The sequence below is a fragment of the Notamacropus eugenii genome, chromosome 5 (genome assembly GCF_028372415.1).
Source record: "Notamacropus eugenii isolate mMacEug1 chromosome 5, mMacEug1.pri_v2, whole genome shotgun sequence".
NCBI classification, from domain to species: Eukaryota; Metazoa; Chordata; class Mammalia; order Diprotodontia; family Macropodidae; genus Notamacropus; species Notamacropus eugenii.
The window spans coordinates 203,959,111-203,978,639 of NC_092876.1; the positions used below are offsets into that span (position 1 = coordinate 203,959,111).

At 36.9% G+C, this 19,529-nt stretch overlaps 1 long non-coding RNA gene across 1 annotated transcript; it reads right to left on the reverse strand.

Annotated features, from left to right (window-relative positions):
* Positions 1-314: 314 nt before the first annotated feature.
* LOC140509079 (uncharacterized) lies at positions 315-16,101 on the reverse strand. Its single transcript, XR_011968560.1, has 3 exons — positions 15,880-16,101; positions 14,999-15,147; positions 315-413 (listed from the first exon to the last, which is right to left on the reverse strand). It is a non-coding gene; the product is annotated as an uncharacterized lncRNA (long non-coding RNA).
* Positions 16,102-19,529: the final 3,428 nt, after the last annotated feature.

Genomic DNA, 19,529 nt, shown 5'->3' on the forward strand with positions numbered 1-19,529 from the left:
TAAAAAAGAATCTATGTGTACAAAAATATTTCTAGCAGTTTTGTTTTTGTTTTTGTTTTTTTTTGTGGTGGCAAAGAATTGGAGACTGAAGGGCTGTCTATCAGTTGGGGAATGGCTGAACAGTACATGACTGTGACAGAATACTATTGTGCTATAGAAAATGGTTTCAGAAAAACCTGTGAAGATTTATATGAAGTAATGTAAAGTTAACAGAAAAAGAACATTATATACAGTAACAGCAGTGCTGTAACAAAAAGAGAACTAACGGAGTCTGATGCAGATTTACAAACTTTTTTTACTTTATTTTTTCTTGCTTTGTATTTTGCAACATGGTTGATATGTAAACGTTTTGTATGATTTCGTATGTATAACTGATATCGCATCTCTTGTTGCCTTTTCAATAGGTAGGGAAGCTGTGGGAGGGAGAGAGAGAATTCAGAATTCAAAATTCTTAAAAATCAATGTTAAAAAAACAAATAAATTTATTTCAAAAAGCAAACAAATGAATTAGTTGTCTATCAGTTTTGGAATGGTTAAACAAATTGTGGTACATAAATATAATAAAATATTACTATGCTATATGAAATGATGTGTGATAAATGCATGGCAAAATCTATATGAACTATTGCCAAGTGAACAATATGCACAGTAACTAAACAATTGAAATGAAAAAAAAACAATTGCATACCAACAAATTAAAAGTAAATGTAAAAAAATTATAAAGACCAAATAGGTCTAAATAAAGAGACATGCAAAGACACCCACAACTTATCCCTTCATGGAAGTGGGAGGTTCACTGCTCTTACATATTACATGTGTTTTAAGAATTAAAAAAAATTAAAGTACTGAACAGTTATGGGATAACTCTCTGGGATAAGTATAGGATATGATGTAAAAAATTAAAAATATCAACAAAAACACATTTAAAAAATTACTTAGCAAGTTAATGATAGGATTAAAGCATACATATCTTAATATTCCAGGATTTTCCTCCATCTACTAGTTTTTAAATTTTTATTGAGGGGCTCAGAGCAGCTAAATGAGTCAGACTTCTTATTGTCATAAGAGTAAAATCATAGATTAGAGTGCACCAAGGCCAGGCAGGAATTTGTTGCTAAAGAAGTCAGAGCAATAATTATGAAGCCTTTAAAAAGATAAACAACTAGGAAAAAGGGTTCTTCCAGTAGGGAATAAAATATCCACCCCTTTCCCCCATGCAAATACCTTATTGTGGTTCAGTCCTGGATGGCACCGTTAAAAAAAAAAAAAAAGGTCAGTGGGATTCTATTTACCTTTTAGTTTGTCTGGAAACAGGATTCTTTGAAGATTTCAAGTTCTGAACCCACTAATAAGCCACATTATATATCAGACATTCTCTTTTGGTCAATATCATCTTTATTACCTTTTATTTTTCCAAAGCATAAAATTCTTTTTCAAAAACAATTTTTAAAATGTTAACATTTTGAGTTGCTTTAGTTAGTTAGATTTGTCTCTCTGTCTCTCCTTCCATTTCCCTCTTTCCTTCCCACCTCCCATTTCTTTTTTCCTTTCCCTCTGACTCCCTTCATTTTTCCCCTTTACTAATGGGACTTCTCCCTTGTTTTATATCTCCTTTTCATTAGAGATGAAAAATATCTTTTATCTCTTTGATCCCATGGACTTGATTTAACTTCATCAGCATTTTTGCTGAGCTTTTTCTTTTCCCTCCTTGCTTTAAGAGTTGACTTACTGTTTGTACTTTCACATTTCACTCCCAGGATGACTTTTTGACAACCCTACATAAAGTCACCCTGACTGTTGTTAGGTTTGTTTTTAAATTCCTTTGTCAGAGCAACTCCAGATAGTTACATCTCAATTGTGGTTCTTCTTCTTCTTCTTCTTATTATTATTACACTTCAACCTGCCTCTATCCAGCTTCGGTTTCTTTTTGTCTTTTTTTCTTTTTGGTTCTGACCAATGAGTTTAATGAGCAAAGGAATACCTCACCAATGCATATCAGCAAAGACAATGGCGTATAGTCTAGACGCTTACCTGTAGCAAGAGAAGTTGAATATCAACATTGTCATAGAGCTAGTATATGTTAGAAATAGGACTTGAGCCCAAATGATTCCAACACCAAGACTAGCTCTCTTTCCATTAGATCACTCTATAAATATTATAGGGAAAATATGAATATATGGAAATATTGCCTCCTGCTCAGATTATCAGATATAATTAACTGCAAATTGCTGATGATAATGAATTGCATTGAGTAGTTGATTAATAAATGTTTATGTTGTTATAGGTGGTCCACTTCATCCTTTGTTCTCCTATGGAATCCTAAGTATAAGATTAGAAATGGGCAACTATTTAAAAAGTCAAAGGAGAATGAAAGTGTTCTGTAATTGTGATTTGTGATCATGGCCCAAGTAAAAAAGAGATATGATTTTCTATTCATTCTCTAAATTGCATCATAACTATGAATAATCAATATTTACAGAACTGACAGTCATCAACAGTTGGGGTTGTATTTCCTTCCTGATATAATGCTTTTATCATCTTTTGTTCTTGACTTAATCATGATGCACCAAAGGTTTTAATAGGCTTATTTAAAACTGAATGAAACAACTACTTATGACTTGATTGCCTTTTTTTTTAACTCAAATAAATGTTATAGTCTTCAAGGGGATTTTGCATTATAAAAATGAGATGAACTATAAAAGAACTGGCAAAAATGCATACATTTTTTCTCCTAGGTCCTTGATTATTTTGTATGAATAGTAAATTCTTGGTTCAATAGTCAACAATTTGGTAGAATTCAACAAGCGTCTATTCAGCACCTACTATGTACATTATTTTATCATCCCATCTGACCTATCTCCCTCCTGCTTCTTAAGGATCAGAGAGTTGATATCCCATCATGTGCTTGTCTCCTCACCTGGTCACTTCCTACTTTCAGGGGAGCAGGGAGATATCAATCCTTAATGAACTCATTATGTTTCCCCCAAACAATTCCCATTTAAATATGAAAACATGGCATGTCTAATACATTTGAATCTTCTTGAGCCAAGAAGATTCCAAACAGAGAAAACATATCTACACAAGGAAGGAAACTCAGTCCTTCCATAAACTGCAATGAATATACTGGCTCACCACATCAAATACTCCATTTATGGCCCATTTGTACTTATTCTACATCTTATTCAGCTGCCACAGAATCATGTAGTCTCTTTTAAGTAGTCTAAATTTAATTACTCCATTTTTGTAGCTTTACAATTAATTTTTTCTGTAGCATTTTATATTTTTAAATTATATTTCAGTAAAATATGAAAGCTACATGAGAACCAGGGACACTGCGAAAAAAACAATAACAATCTGATTGGATTCAGAAGACCTAGGGGCTTAGTTGCTATTTGGTCTGCATGTATACTTATCTGAATGCATGTGTGTGTATGCATATGCTTCTCTTTCTACATGTATGTATGTATATATGCATATGCACACACATACACACAATATATATGATGAAATACATATAGATACACACATACATACACCTATATGCATATATACATTTGGAGATATATGCACGTATAGGAATATGTAGGTATATAGGTATGTGTTTACATGTACAGGCATATAGACATATACATGCCTATATGTGTGTGTGTGTGTGTGTGTGTGTGTGTGTGTGTGTGTGTAGCCATCTCCTTATGTATATAGGTGTATCTTTATACAGGTAAACAAGTGTCATTATAGACATGACACCTGTCTGATCTTTGTGTATTGGAGGCCATGAAGACAGGGGTTATATCAACATCCTGCGAACTGGCCAGTGATGAGTTGAGGTATAGATAAGTACCTTGAAACACAGTTCTTTGATTCTGACTTGTCTTCCCCTTTTCCATGAGGACATGTCTACTCTAGCTGCCATGGGCTCTGACATCTTCCTCCATATGATGTCAAAATGAATTACATATTTGAGGAGGACATTTGGCTCCCTAGAAATTAAATGTTATATAAATTCAAAGTATTGCTTTTATAGTTGTTTTTAAGAATAAAGATAGTATACAGTACATAATAGGCAACCTGTAGATGCTTGTTAATTCAGAATAATAATTAGTTTTTGCTGGGGATGGAAGCTCAATTCCATGTGGACAGTCTCGGGTGGGTAAAGGTGGGAACTTCTAAATCTTAGAGTTCTCACGAGGCCCCCCAGGAAACGACTGGGAATCGAGGTGAACCAAGCTATCTCGTGTATTTCCGCCTCTTCCAGTGAGAAACGTGATGGGAGAGAGCTCTCCCCACCCTCGAGATTGTCCCGGATCTGGGCACACCTATTGTTATCTAACAGCACGGTATTCAGGTGCAAACTATGCGGCTGAAGAGCTTAATTAGGATCAGAAAAGCCTGAAAGCGCTCTTAGGCGGGAGGGGCGCAGAGCGGACAGGACAGAAGGCTCTGCTTTTCCTCTCTCCGCTCTTCCCTCCCCCTCTCTCCCCACTTACACTTCTACTTCCAATCTCTTATTGTAAGATCTTTGCCTCCTTGGGAGATCTTTCTCTCTCCCTCCTAAGGAAGAATTCCTCCTGCACTTGTAACCAGAACCCTGAAATAAAGCTCAACCCTTGTTCGACTCTGATAGGTCTCTTCTCTCATACGACTATCCGGTTTGGCCAGCCGAAGACCTTCAATAGAGGTAAGGTAAGACTCGGGTAGCCCACAGGCCTCTAGGCCTGGCAAGTTTTCTTCCTTCTTTTTTTTAAGGAAATCTTCATCTTTTCATATCCACCTTTTAATGATTATCTCTGCATGTCATCAAGTTGCTAACATTTTTGGATATTTTTCAAATCTTTTATGGACCATTTTAGAGTTCTGAAAGTATACATGTAGAAAGGTATTGCATAAGTATTAGTTGTTTTAAATATGTTCTTATTAATCTTTTAATGCAGGGTGCTATTCTTTGAACATGTTCAGCCTTAGCATTTTCATTAAAAACTCCGCAATCAATACAATTAGCCTCACATAAACCAAGGTCTATGGACAGGCAACTGATATCCTCATCTCTTGTTAACAGGTGTGTGTTGCCATACATTTACAATGGAAGGCTCAGACATATATCTGAGAGGAACTTGTAACTTCCTTTGCTGTCATTCTTGTGCCATTGTAAAGCTTTGGAGCCAATCATTTTAGATGATATCGAGCTCTGTTCCTTTCCAGTTTAGCAGAAAAGCTACAGCTCTAGTCACCTCCTTTGTCATAACCCTTCTGTTGTAGTTTATATTGATGGTACAAAAGCTTTCTTTTTCACATTTTCATTATGTAGCACCCTGTCTGAGCTAAGCACCTTCTCAATTCTCACTTGCACTAGTAAGTTCGCAGGTTGGATCACTCAGAGAAGTGACTATCTCACAGGATTTAGGGTCAGTTTGTGAGTCCAAACTCAAACTGACACATCAACCCCACCAGTGAGTTTACCTTTACTAGTGAGCCAGCAGTCACAACTATTTCATAATAAAGATATTTACTAAGATAGGATAGTAAAAAAGTTTCCCTCCCAAAAAAGTCCCCATTGACCTGTGGCAAACTCTCCTACAGAAAACACACACACACACCAACACAGTGTTAGTGGAAGGAGTTGGCACATACAAAAAGCACATTGGCAATGAGATATACACATCAGGAATGCATATGGCTAAGCCAGCTTACACCTCTGCTACTCGAGGGTTCTGAGATCTTTCCATTTCTCATGATGTGCTCAGGCTATTCCTGTGCTCAGAAACTACACTGGGCTTGCTTCTAATATGGTACACATTTCCTTTTGGATAAACCATTCAGTTGGCCTCCCTATGTTTGCGCCTCTCTGTGAAGAGCTGTCACGTCCATCATCTCCAATTCCAGATTCTGGCTCAGCCTCAACTCTTGAGCAGTGTAATTGTCAGAAATCTTCATGGTTCTGCTCCATCAAGGCTATCACTCTAAGGCCTGTCACCTCCTAGGAAGAAGATCAGGGCACATGATGGCGTTGGCAAACTAATACCTTGAGGTTTAGGCTTTATTTTCAACAGTACTTCCTAGTAGAAAATTGCCAACCTCTTGGTCATTCAGTTACCAAATATCTATGAAGGACCTAGTAGGTACCAGGGACTTTGCTAAGTTGAAGGAATACAAAGAAAAGAAAAAAAAAACCTTTGAGGAACTCACAATCTAATAGAGGAGACAATAAAAATAATTGCATATAAGCATGTTATACACAGGATGAAATAATCGGCAAAAGAAAGGCACTAGAATTAAGAAGGAGTGGGAAGGTTTTCATGTAGAGGATGGAATTTTAAGTGACACTTGAAGGAGGCCAGAGAAAGGGTTGGAGATGAGGAAAGAGAGCATTCCAGACATGGGTAACATCCTGTGAAACTGACCAGAGTTGGGAGATGGAAAAAGCAAGGAAGCCAATGTTACTGGATAAAAAGATCAAAGAGTATGTGTATATGTGGCTGTGAGCAGGTATTCATATTTCACTTGATTTTTGTATTTGAAAGTCAAATTTTCTATTCAGCTCTGATCTTTTCAATAAGAATGGTTGGAAGTCCTCTATTTCATTGAAATTCCATTTTTTCCCTGAAGTGTTATACTCAGTTTTGCTGGGTAGGTGATTCTTGGTTTTAATCCTAGCTCTTTTGACCTCTGGAATATCATATTCCAAGCTCTCTAATCTTTTAGTGTAGAAGCTGCTAAATCCTATGTTATCCTGATTCTGTTTCCACAATATTTGAATTATTTCTTTCTGGCTGCTTATAATATTTTCTCCTTGACCTGAGAACTCTGAGATTTGGATATAATATTCCTAGGAGTTTTCCTTTTGGAATCTCTTTTGGGAGGAGACTAGTGGATTCTTTCCATTTCTATTTTACCTTCTGGTTCTAGGAGATCAGGGCAGTTTTCCTTGATAATTTCTTGGAGGATGATTTATAGGCTTTTTTTAAAAAAATTAATTTATTTGTTTTCAGTTTTCTACAATCACTTCTATATATCTTATGTTTTTCCCTCTTCCTCCCCCACCTTCTTCACTCTCTCCCCAAAATGGCATGCAATCATATAGATTCTACACATTTATTCTTATTAAACACATTTTCACCTTATTCATGTTGCATAGAAGAATTAAAATGAGTGGGAGAAACCATCAAAACAAAACAAAACAAAGCACAAGAGAAAATGATCTGTTTCATTCTGTGATCCAATTCCATACTTCTTTCTCTGGATATAGAAGGTATTTTGCCTCAAGAGTCCATTGGGAATTTTTTAGGTCGTTGCATTGTGGTGAAGAACTAAGTCTACCAGAAAAATTCCTTACACACTGTGGTTGTTGCAGTGTACAAAGTTCTCCTGATTCTGCTCCTTTCACTCAGCATCAGTTCACATAGACCCTTCCAAGCCTCTCTGAAGTCTTCCTGTTCATCATTTCTTATAGTGCAATAGTATTCCATTACATTCATATACCATAACTTGTTCAGCCATTCCCCAATTGATGAGCATCCCCTCAATTTCCAGTTCTTGGCTACCACAAAGAGAGCTGCTATAAATATTTTTGTACATGTGGGACCCTTTCCTATTTTTATGATCTTTTTGGGATAAATCCTAGAAGAGAAATTGCTGGGTCAAAGGGTATGCATATTTTTATAGCCCTTTGGGCATATTTCCAAATTATGCTTCAGAATGGTTGGATCAGCTTACAGTTCCACCAACAATGAATTAGAGTTCCAACTCTCTCACATCTTCTCTAAGCTCTTTTTTTGTTCATGGCTTTCAGGTAGACCAATAATTTTAAATTTAGCTCTCCTGGATCTATTTTCTAGGTCAGTTGTTTTTCCAGTCAGATATTTCACATTATCTTCTATTTCTTCATTCATTTGGTTTTGTTTTATAATTTCTTGATTTCTCATAAAGTCATTAGTTTCCATCCATTCTATTCTTTACAGAATTATTTTCTTCAGTGAGCCTTTGGACTTCCTTTTCCATGTAGTCAATTTTGCTTTATAAGACATTCTTCTCCTCATTGGCTTTTTGGACCTCTTTTGCCATTTGGGTTAGTCTATTCTTAAAGGTGTCATTTTCTTCAGTATTTATTTTGGATCTCCTTTAGCAAACAGTTGGCTTGTTTTTCATGGTTTTCTTGCATTGTTCTAATTTCTCTTCCCATTTTTTCTTCTGCTTCTCTTAATTTTATTTTCAAAATCCTTTTTGAGCTCTTCCATTGCCTAAGACCATTTCATATTTTTCTTGGAGGCTTTGGAGGTAAGAGCCTTGACTTTGCTGTGTTCTTCCAGTTGTATGCTTTGGTACATCCAAAAGGACAGAAGAAAATACCTTCTCACCAAGAAAGCACCCTTCTCTAGTCTTATTTTTCCACCTTTGGGACATTTTTTCAGCCAATTACTTGACTTTCGAGCTCTGTGTTAAGTGGAGGGTGTACTACCCTAAGTTTCAGAGGTTTGGGGCAGCTGTTTTTAGGGATATCTTTAGGGACCTGTAAGTTCACAGTTCAGCCACAGTGGTATAATCAAAGGAGAGGAGTTTACTCCTCTTCTGGCCTGTACTCTGGTTTGTGAGCAACCACAAGCACTCTTTTCTTCTCTGGAAAGGAATCCCCCTCCATGTCTCCCCCATGCCAGTGCTCCTTCTTACCCCAGGATTGCCACTCAGGGTTCTGATTCATATCAGCTGCTTGATTCCCCATCTTCTGTAGGGTGAGAGGTCCAGAAGCAGCCACTGTTGTGGGTGTGGCTACCTCCACCTTGGGGCTTGGGCTGGGGCTGGACCACACTCCCCTCTCACCCACGTGAGAAAGCTTTCTCACTGACCTTTGAAGCTGTCTTTGGCATTTTTGGTTTGGGAAATCTGGAAACAGCAGCAGTTGCCAGTGACCTGAAGCCTGTTTCAATTCCATCTGTGTCAGTGGGGCCCAGGCTGCTCTGTGCTCTGAGCCTGGTGCAATAAACCTTTCCTGTCAGCCATCCAGATTGTCTTGGGCTGGAAATCTGTTTCACTCTGTCATTTTGTGGCTTCTGTTGCTCTAGATTTTGTTTAGAGTCATTTTTTACAAGTATTTTAAGGGCTTTGGGGGAGAGTTCAAGCAGGTCTCTGCTTCTACTCCACCATCTTGGCTCCACCTAGGGATTTAAAGAAGGAAAGAGTAGGAGAGTGATAATCAATCAGATCTGTGCTTTAAAAACATTACTTTGACAGCTGGTTTGAGGATGGAATGGAGTAGAGAAACATTTGGCAGACTGATCAGCAAATTCTTATAATAGTCTAGGCATGAGGCAATGAAGGCCTGTACCAAGGGGATTGCAATGTCAATGGAGATAAGGTAGCATATTTGAGAAATATTACAATCTTACAAAGGAAAGAAGGTACAATCCATAGCTTTGGTAAGAAATTGATTGGAGGATCTGGTAGTGCAGAGAGAGAGAAGTTTAACTTAGGTTATAAGCCTGGGTGACTGGAAGAATTGTGATGTCCTCGATAGTATTAAGTGAGTTTAGAAGGGACTACAGTTTGGGAAGAGGGACATAAATAAGAAATTCAGTTCTGGACATGCTGAATTTGTCAAAATACTTTGGAGATATCCAGTTTTCCAGAACTAAGGCCTAGCAAGCAGGCTGTGCCATGAGATTGGAATAACAACAATTCATTGAACAATGGATTGATCTCACCCTCTAGCAAAGTGTATTGCTTGCACCAGCATCAGGTGTTCACTGAAGGATTTAGCTCCCCCTATTTTCCAGGGCCATCCATCACATATTCACAATCCTTGCTCCTTATCACTGACAACACTGCACTCCTGTTCCCATCCTAGAGCTCTGATTCTGCACCCTGTAAGCAGTCACAACCCCCAATATTTGAGAAAATACTGTTCCCAAAGTCTCTGTGGAGGAATAGAAGCTACTGGAGATTTAATCAGGGATGAAAAGGTTAGGGAGAGTCGTTTTGATGGGTAAGATAGCATACTAATAAGGGAGGTGAAAAAGTATTGCCTTTTAAGGTGAAAGAGTTCCTTGTAATTTATGCTATCTAGTACATTTCCCAAATTATTATGGATGATGAGTTGGGGCTTGAGGGTTGTTTATCATCATCACTACTACCATTGTCATCACTCCCATCACCATCATCATTATTACCATTCTCATAAAATTGTAGTGACCACAACTACCTACGGTGCCAATAATCTGACTTCAGATAGAGACTCCTTTCACTCATCTCATGATGAAGAAGCTTTTCAATTGGTCTGTCATTTCTTATGGATACATTTTAGGCCCAGAATTGGGTTAAATACCATGCAGGATATAAAAGATGTATAAAATATGACTCATTTCTATGAGAAGTTCCCAGGTGAGTTGGGACAAGACACAGGAGTGAAATCATTAGGAAAGAGTTAAGTACTATACTGGGTGGTACTACCTCGAATGAATGGGGTGACTCATATCAAGGAGGAATCCCCTTAGACTTCAATAAAGTAGGACATCACAAATAAGGTATGGTATATTGTATGAAGTATCTTTAAAGACAGAATTTGGATAGGAAGCATCCCAAGCAGGAGGAAAAACAGACACATGTTCAGAGGTAAAAATGAGCATAGGTACAAGGAATGAAGGAGCGAGGAGTAAACTAACCTGAGTAGAGTAGAAAGTACCCATCAATAAGTAGTTGGAAAGTTGTAAGCTCTTGAGCAGATTGATTTGAAAAACATTCTTTCTTCCTCTACTCTAAACTCAGAGGAAGAGGTGGCCCCTCCCCTTTGCCAAAGATCATCCCTTTTATTTGTGTTCTTGATCTTTATTCCAAGTTCCTCTAAGAGCTTGTCCCTTTGTTTATTCCCTTTCTCATACTTCTTTTGTACTGATTCCTTCCCTATGAGGTATAAGTATGCTCAGATTTCTCCACCCTTTAAAAAAATCTTCACTTTATTGTACCATCCCCTCAAAGTATAAATGTATACTTCCCTTCCCTTTCACAGATAAACTCCTTGGAAAAGCTATTAATACTCATTGCCTTCAGTTTTTTATCTTCCTCTCACTTCTTAACCCCTTAAAATTTTTTCAAAAGTCATCTGAAACTGCTCCATCAAAGAATAATAGTGATCTCAATTGCCAAATCCAATGGCAATGAGAGGAACTGGTTTCTGGAGTGGAAATCAGGTGGAAGCCTTGGGGGAAAGTGACCACTCCACCCTAGAATTTATAATAGATGGAGAAAAAATGGGGCATAATTTTACATGTACCTTAAATTTTAGGAGAGCAGATTTCAGTAGGTTCCAAGGAAAGATCCTATGGACTAAAAAAGTTCAGGGGAAGTTAGCCTAGGAGGGATCTGAAATGCTCAAGAATGAAATTCTGAATATACAAAAGAAAACTGTTTCACTGAGGAAACTCACTAACTTGCACAGTAAACTCATTTAGATCACTAATTATCTGAATAATAGTAGTTTTAGCCCAGTATAAGGTAATGAAGTCCTAGACCAGGAGGTCAGCACTGGGAAAAGAAAAATGAGCAAATCCAAGAAGAAATAACTTAAGAATTAACTTAATGTGAATGGATATTTATTCAAATTTTAAAGTTTGAAACTTACAACAATTCTATAGGGTAGGTATGATGATCCTTATTTGAAAAATGAGAAAACTGAGGCAAAGAGAAATTAAATGACTGATTGTAGGGTATCAGAGGTAGGGTCTGAATTCAGGTCTTTGTGACTCCACACCCAACACTGTCTGAACTCTACCACACTATTTCCCAGAAAACCATTTTGAACTTTGGTGAACTTGAAGAGGCTCACCTTATCAGTGCCAGACTTAATACAGACACTTGATCAACTTTTGCCACACTGTAGCTCAGAATGTCCAAATTCCAGCTGTTCACACTCCTCAGCAGAGGGGGCTACAAGTAAACACCAGTAAACCAAGCCAGGCTTTCTTTTCTACATTTTAATGAAGCATATATTTCATTCCCTAATTCATTTATTCACTCATCTATCCTTTTAGGGTCTACTTTAGGCAATACACTGAGCTAGATGTTGAATAAGAATCTATTCTGGACTTTTAACAGAAACTGATATCAAAATATCTTTTTACAGTATTCAAAATGTAACTTTTCCCCCTTTCTGAAAACTGGGATAGCAAGCATTTGCCCATTTCCAACCCTGTTGTCTTTCCCCTATTTCTCAAAGATCTAACAGTAGCTGTGAACACATCTGCAAATTCTTTTAGTACCTTGGTATATAATTTATCTGGTACTGAGCACTTAAATTCATTTGAAGCAGCCAGGTGTGCTCTCCTATCTTGGGTTTTATGTCTCTCTTAAGGGTGTTTGTCCTACTCTTTCCAGGTTGAAGAATGTTCTACTTGGGTGAGGAAATGAAGTTAAGTAACTCTCCTTCTTCTCTGCCATCTGTTAATATTACCCCATAGATTTGGAGAACCATTGAATTGGAAAGACCTTTAGAAGCCTTGTGGTCACACCTGTTACTAAAAGGAGTCCCCTGACACAACATCCCTGACAACCTACCTAAAAGCTTCCACTTGAAAACCTTTAGTAATAAGAGCCGTATCCCTATCCACCTAGGTCATTCAAGTTTCACATAGTTCTAACTCCTTGGAAGATTTTGCTTATATCAAGCTCAAATCTTCCTCTTTGAAATTCCACCTATTATTCCAATATATCCTCTGATGTTAGTTAAGCAAGGTGAGTCTAATCCATCTTTCACAGGGTCCATCTTGTTGATATTGTTGTTCAGTCATTTCAGTCCTGTCCAACTCATTGGGCCCCCATTTGGGGTTTTCTTCGCAAAGATACTGGAGTGATTTACCATTTCCTTCTTCAGCTCATTTTATAGATGAGGAAACTGAGGCAAACAGGGTTAAGTGACTTTCCCAGGATCACACAGCTAATAAGTGTCTGAGACCAGATTTGAACTCAGGAAGATGAGTCTTCCTGACATCAGGTGCAGCACTACTCTATCCCCTGTGTCATCTAGCATTTTGTCAATGGTTTTCCTAATATGTTACCTAGAAGATAATTCAACGCAATATGCATTTATCAAGCATCTATCATGTGTAAGACACTGTACCAGGTGCTAAAACTGCCCCTTACAGTCCAAATGCAATCAGACCAGGAGAGAGCATAGCAGGATTCTATTACATCATATGTTCTGGATACCGTAGTTCTTTTAATCCCTTAAGCCTAAAAATCAGTAGGTCTTTTTCCTTATTTAAATCAGAGTGAATGTAAAAGCTACTAAAATATCTTCATGTCTTTTTCATAATAACTGCTGTCTAGTCACATAGTTAGCCAGTTCACAGTCATTTTTTAAGTGCTTCCTTTGTGCACTCAGTTCAATATTTGTGCAATTAATTTTTAACTGAAATATAACCACATTTATTCCCACTAAATTTCATCTTATTCATCTCATTCTTGTTTATTCAGCTAAAATCCCTTGTTCTCCAAAAAGTCTTTCCCTACCTCCCCTCAATGTTAATGCTTTCTCTCTGAGATCACCTCCAAATCACCCTATGTCTTAGTTGTACATAATTGTTTGCTGGTCCACTCCCTATTTGGCTGTGAGCTCCTTGAGGGCAGGGACTTTTTAAACTTTTCTTCATATCTCCATAGTTTAACACAGTTCCAGGCACATAGGAAGTATTTAATAAGTGCTTGTTAGCTGACAACTATTAGATTTTATCCATCTATCTCACTTTTATCCATCCTCGCTATTGTATCCAATTTCTTTGCTCTACCTTCCAACTATGAGTCATCCCCAGATTTGATCAGCATGCCGTATATGCATTCGTCCAAGTTACTGATCATTTTTTTTCTAAATGGGACCAAAGACAGACATCATGAAGCTCTAGTGAAGATCCCTGTCTGATTTAGCACTAATCTAGTAATCATTTTTTGTATCTAGTCTTTCAATCAATTCAAAATCCATCTAACTACAATCATCCAATCTCCATTTTTCTAGCTCAACATCTCTCTTCCTCATTTTTCTTATTTCCTCCATAACTTCTAAAAATACCTTTTGTTGTCTTTAGCAGATTTTCAAAAATCTCATTTCTTTATATCTTTTTACCGTCTTATAAATTCACGGCCTTTCTCTTTTGTTTGTCCTTGGTTATGTGCCTTTCCCCCCACATTTCTCACACTTCTACCACCTTAGTTCAGACCTTCATTACCTCTTGCCTGGACTAATGAAATGTCTTCTCTCTGTTTTGTTTCTCCACATTGCATTCCAATCCATTTTCCACACAGATTGCCAAAGTGATTTTCCTTAAGTGCAGATCTAATCAAGTGACAGAGTCCCTATTCAATAAATTCCAGTGCCTCCCTGTTATCTGGAGGACAACATATAGATTCTTCTGTTTAGCTTTTAAAGTCCTTCACAACCTGGCCCCAATCAACCCTTCCAGCATCATTATGCATTACTTCCTCCTTCAACATTCTATGATCCAATCAAAGTAGCCTTCCACGTCTTCGTCACCCATCACTCATCACCATCATGAACACTAATCAAAAACCCCATCTGAAATATACTTCTTCCTTGTCCCCAACTCATAGAATTCCTCTTTTCCTTCAAGACACAATGCAGGTACGATCATCCTCCCCAAATCTATCCTGATATCCTCTATTTTTAGGGCACTCTCTTTGAAACTATTTTGCATTCATGTTATATTAGTTCTGCATATATCTATCTGTGTGTATGTGTGTGTAGGTACATATATATTTGTGTGCACATGTATACATAAAAATGTAAACATATTGTTTCCCCACAATAGAATGTAAATTCCTTGAGAATGGGTGTTATTTCATCTATTTCTGTCATTGAATCCCTGGTACCCAACTCAGTCTCTAGCTTAATAAACTTATTGATTGATATGAAAAATGTATTTTACTACCACCTTCACCCTTCAATGTTTGATGCGATACCTGAATTTATCTCCAGATTATTTAATCAATCATTAGAAAGAAGTACCTGATTTCAGGATTATGAAGCAGCAGACTAGATTATCAAAGGAAGCTGCAGAGTTTTCTGTGGAGATATTTTTCTGGGATGATCTGACTGAAATTGTATCTAGAGGCAGAGGGATGGAATGGTTTGATCTCTTGGTGTGCTTTCTACAGCTGCAAAAAGAGAGAACCACAAAGGTCTGTTCTTCATGGGGAAGGTCTCAAAGAATGTTTTCTACCTTACTTATTCAATTAATTGAAGTTAAAAGCTTCTCCTAAAAATTATTAGTTGTAGGAGGATTTATAGGGTTAATATGTTTCCTCAGACATTACCTAAAGTAGTATTTTAAAAGTTAAAGGAGTTTAATCATTTAGAAAGAAAGAGATCTCAACAAAAATGGGATTGGTAGAATTTTGTGAGAATGGGAACCTAATAGTTGACATTTATGAAGGGCTTTGAAATTTGCAAACCAATCCCATTTATCATGCACATAACAGGAACACAGACTTAGAGTTGGAAGGGAATTTAGAGAAGATTAGGTCTAAACCTTCATTTTACAGAAAAGGAAACTAAAGCCCAGGGTCCCATATCTATTAAGTGTCTGAGGTAGGATTTGAACTCAGATTTTCCTGAGACAGCTAGCTCTGCTCTAGAGAAAACGACTAGGATGGAATTTTAAGAATAAATGAATGACATATGAGATCATTTTCAAGCATGACAATATTCCTTGAAATACAAAAGTTTAACTTTTTCTCCCAGATTACATTATGTTTGCTCTTTCAGACCAGATATATGTCTATGCCTCTCCTTTAATTTTCCCCTCCTCACTGATGATGGAATCTCATGAATTGATTTTACTGATTTTACTGAATTGAGAGAATATTTGCTGCAATGTCTTCACTCACCTCACATATACCATCTCTAGGGCTTTAATTTTATTTTTTCCAACTGGGTGATTTCAAATAGCCTTTCTTTTCAGATTTGCTGAAGTCAGAGGAATTAGCCTGTCTTTGATCATGACCTTTTGAACTGATTTAAGTAAGTGACTGAAGAAAATGGTCTTTTTGTCATTATTACTCAAAGGATCCTGAAAGTTGGTATTGACCTGCAAAAAAAAACAAAATAAAACACCAACAACTCAAGGGTGAGTAATAAAATATTGTTCATTGCAGTCAAACATTTATTGAACACCCATAGGATACATGGCTGTAAAGAGCACTTCGGAGCACACCGAATGTAGGTTAAATGGTGCCCCTTTCCACAAAGAGCTCTGAATATGTTCTCTCTAGATGTTCCTGGTGGCCAGCTGGGTACACAAAGATTTGAGCATATCTCTGTTATTTAAAGACAGAGCACCACTCTTCCCAAAGATCAATGCAGCTTTGAACTGTCGGGGTTAAATCTCTTCTTGAACGGAATATTTCATTCAGGTGTCTGCCTTCATGTATTGGCAGTAAGCCTGGCGGAAAAGAAAATGTAACTGGGCTTACCTGAACTAAAGTACCCTGATAGAAAGGATTATAGAAGGGACAGAGCTTCTGCTTGGTTTTTGTTTATTTGTTAGTTTGGGTTTTTTTGGTCAAGTAGGGAAGCAGATATTCTGAAATACAAGCCATGGCTTCTGCAAAGAAATCCTTTTATATAATCATTGTTTATTTTCAATAGGATTTCCATAGTGATATATTCTACTATTGAACTTGCTTTACCTGTAATAGTATATCAGATAATACTTAAACCCTTTTCTCAAATTCATGGAACATGGGAATTAAGGCTTTATGCTGCACTGTTTAGGATGGGGTGTGGATAGAAACAGTGTGATGGAAACAGTTCTAGGCTTGGGTACAAAGTTTAGCTCTTCTATTAGCTATGAGACCTGCGGAAGTCACTTTACCTTTCTGGAACCCAGTTTCCTCTTCTGTAAAATGAAGAATTTGGGTTATAACATTTAAGGTCCTTTTCTGCACTAAATCTATGATCCTATCAATAAGAAACCTTCAAGATGTCAAAAAACTTGCAAATTTTAATCTGGCCAAATGGAAGTATGAAATAACTCTGGGTGGAAATTTGACTCCCTAAAATGGCTAGCCCAAATAAGGGAAGAGAAACCTGTTTTGCTAATTATAATTTATAACTCATAAATCTGAATTTTTTCAGGAATTAATTCTATTATATAAAACCACTTAGAACCACCAAGAAGAACCATTCTATATCTCAGAAGAGAAAAATATGTGATTTTTTTCAGTCAAATTGACTAGCAATGCAAGCTGTTTTTACTTCAACCTCTAAATTTTATAGATCAAGCACAACTGAATTGGCTAATTAAAGAGCCCAACATTGATTATATCCTTAAATATATAATTAAGAAAAAAACTGATCTTTTGGAGTAAACTGCCACAATAGTTAGATATGATTTAAAAAAAACACAACCACATTCAAAGCTTTCAACTCTTTCTTTACTAGGTCCACATCTGACATCTTGATTTGCCTATAAGAAATTTGGGACTCATTTTCAAAGCATTTCATTTGTGAAGTCTGAATGTGAATAACTCAATAGCTAAAAACTATAAGTATGCCAAGAAATAGACGAATGGATTAGATGACCTCTCCATGTTTCTTTGAGTGCTTTCTGACTCTAAAAATATATAGTCAACTTTAACATTTCGTGGAGACATCAGAATTAGAACAGAAACTTGGCATAAATACAATTAGGTATCTTATATTACAAGGTTTTTTTAAATTTCATTACTTCAAGATATTATTGATTGATCACCCACCACATGCTAAATGTTGAGGAGTAGAAAGTAATATAAGGTCAGAAACTTGAATGTAACCATAAGGCTAGGAAGACAAAAATATACATGTAAAACATTTAAGTCACAATATAGAACTGCTATCTTAAATGCCAAAATTAATAGTACTGCTCAGTGTTTCTTCCATTTTTTAAAAGCTATTAACCACTGGACATACACTACAAATTTTGAAGGCTGAGCATGCATAAGCAGAGTCTAGCTGTTATCCACTCAAACATAAGAAATTAATAGAATGTATATTTAATGATTTGCGCAATGATTATTGTGCTACCAAATGATTAAGTATAACTGTTCTGCAGTTCACATAAATTGTTGGATTATTTTTTTACCCACCCAAATTTTTTTAAAAAAATTTTCTGTTCTTACTTTGATAGGTTTTTTTTTAATACTTGTAATCAGGGTCCACAGTTTTCCTTGATATCATATTTAGTTTACATCTCACTTTAAATATGTCTACACATTTAAATCTCCACACATTCAAAGACAAAGATCTTGAATCTTCCCCAGGACCTGAGATCCTTTGTCCTCCTTTCCTATCATATTACTATAGTAATATTACACATCTCATTGGTAACTTCTGTGCCTCTAATCAGAGGGAGAATTGAAGCATAACCTCCATTTAAGAAGACAGCCCAGGACAGACATTTCTTTATTCCCACCTGGCTACTGGCTGCACTCTTTTGGTTTACCCCATCACCCTCCTGGACAGGTGGCCCCACCCTCCTTTTCAGCTTCCTTCTGTGAGTGCTCTCTTCCTCCATTAAATTGTTAAGATTCTTGACTGACTAACTCATCCCCTACTGTGTACACCTCCCCACCCTGAGATCTCTGAGTGCTACATCTCATTCTTTCCTACTCCCCATTCCATTACTCTAGGTATTTGAGGTCATAGGAATCCTGGAACTATGGCTGTGTGAATCAATTGCATGGAAAATTGACATTGCAGTCATAACTCTTTAAGGATGATATGTAGGTGATCGAGGTAGGGCAGACTTCTGCATAAGCATTCACTCATACTTCTTAGTCCAAGTAACCTCATTGCTATTACCTGAACACAATATCTCCCAGCCTTTGTGTAGCCAGTTCACCAGGCCTGGAATGCATTCTCTTCTCACCTCTACCTCTTAGAAGTTTTCTTCAGTGCTCAGCTCAAGAGCTACCTCCTATGCAAAGTCTTTCCTGTAACTCCCCAGCTGTTAGTGACCCCTCTCCTCATTACTTCATACATCTTTCCCATATACTTTGCACTCATTTATAGGTGTACATGTTGTTTTCCTCCATCGAATTTAAGCTTACAGTTTTCCTTCTGCCTTTGTATCACCAGTGCCAAGTATGGCACATGGCAAATAGCAGCAATTTAATTACTTACTTGTTGGTTGATTGACATAGATAATGTGCTTTGGAAACTCTAAAGTGACATGTAAAAGTCAATGATGATGAATACTGTAGCATCCAAAAGGAACAAAAATGACAATTAAGAATACATGATCACCTCTCCTTACAGTGTTCATGATGAGCACAAGCAAACAGATCACCATAAAGATAAGCAGAGCTTGTAAGTCAACATAACAATGAAGAGAAAGAAGTGGAAAATTTTTATAAAATATTTGACAAACTTATTCCAATTAAATCAGCATCTGTCCTGATACAATGTGACTACAGAATGAAAATGGGCACAAGACAGGATGATGTGTGTGTGTGTATGCATAGCTCTATTGAAGAAAATATTCATCATATTGTATATA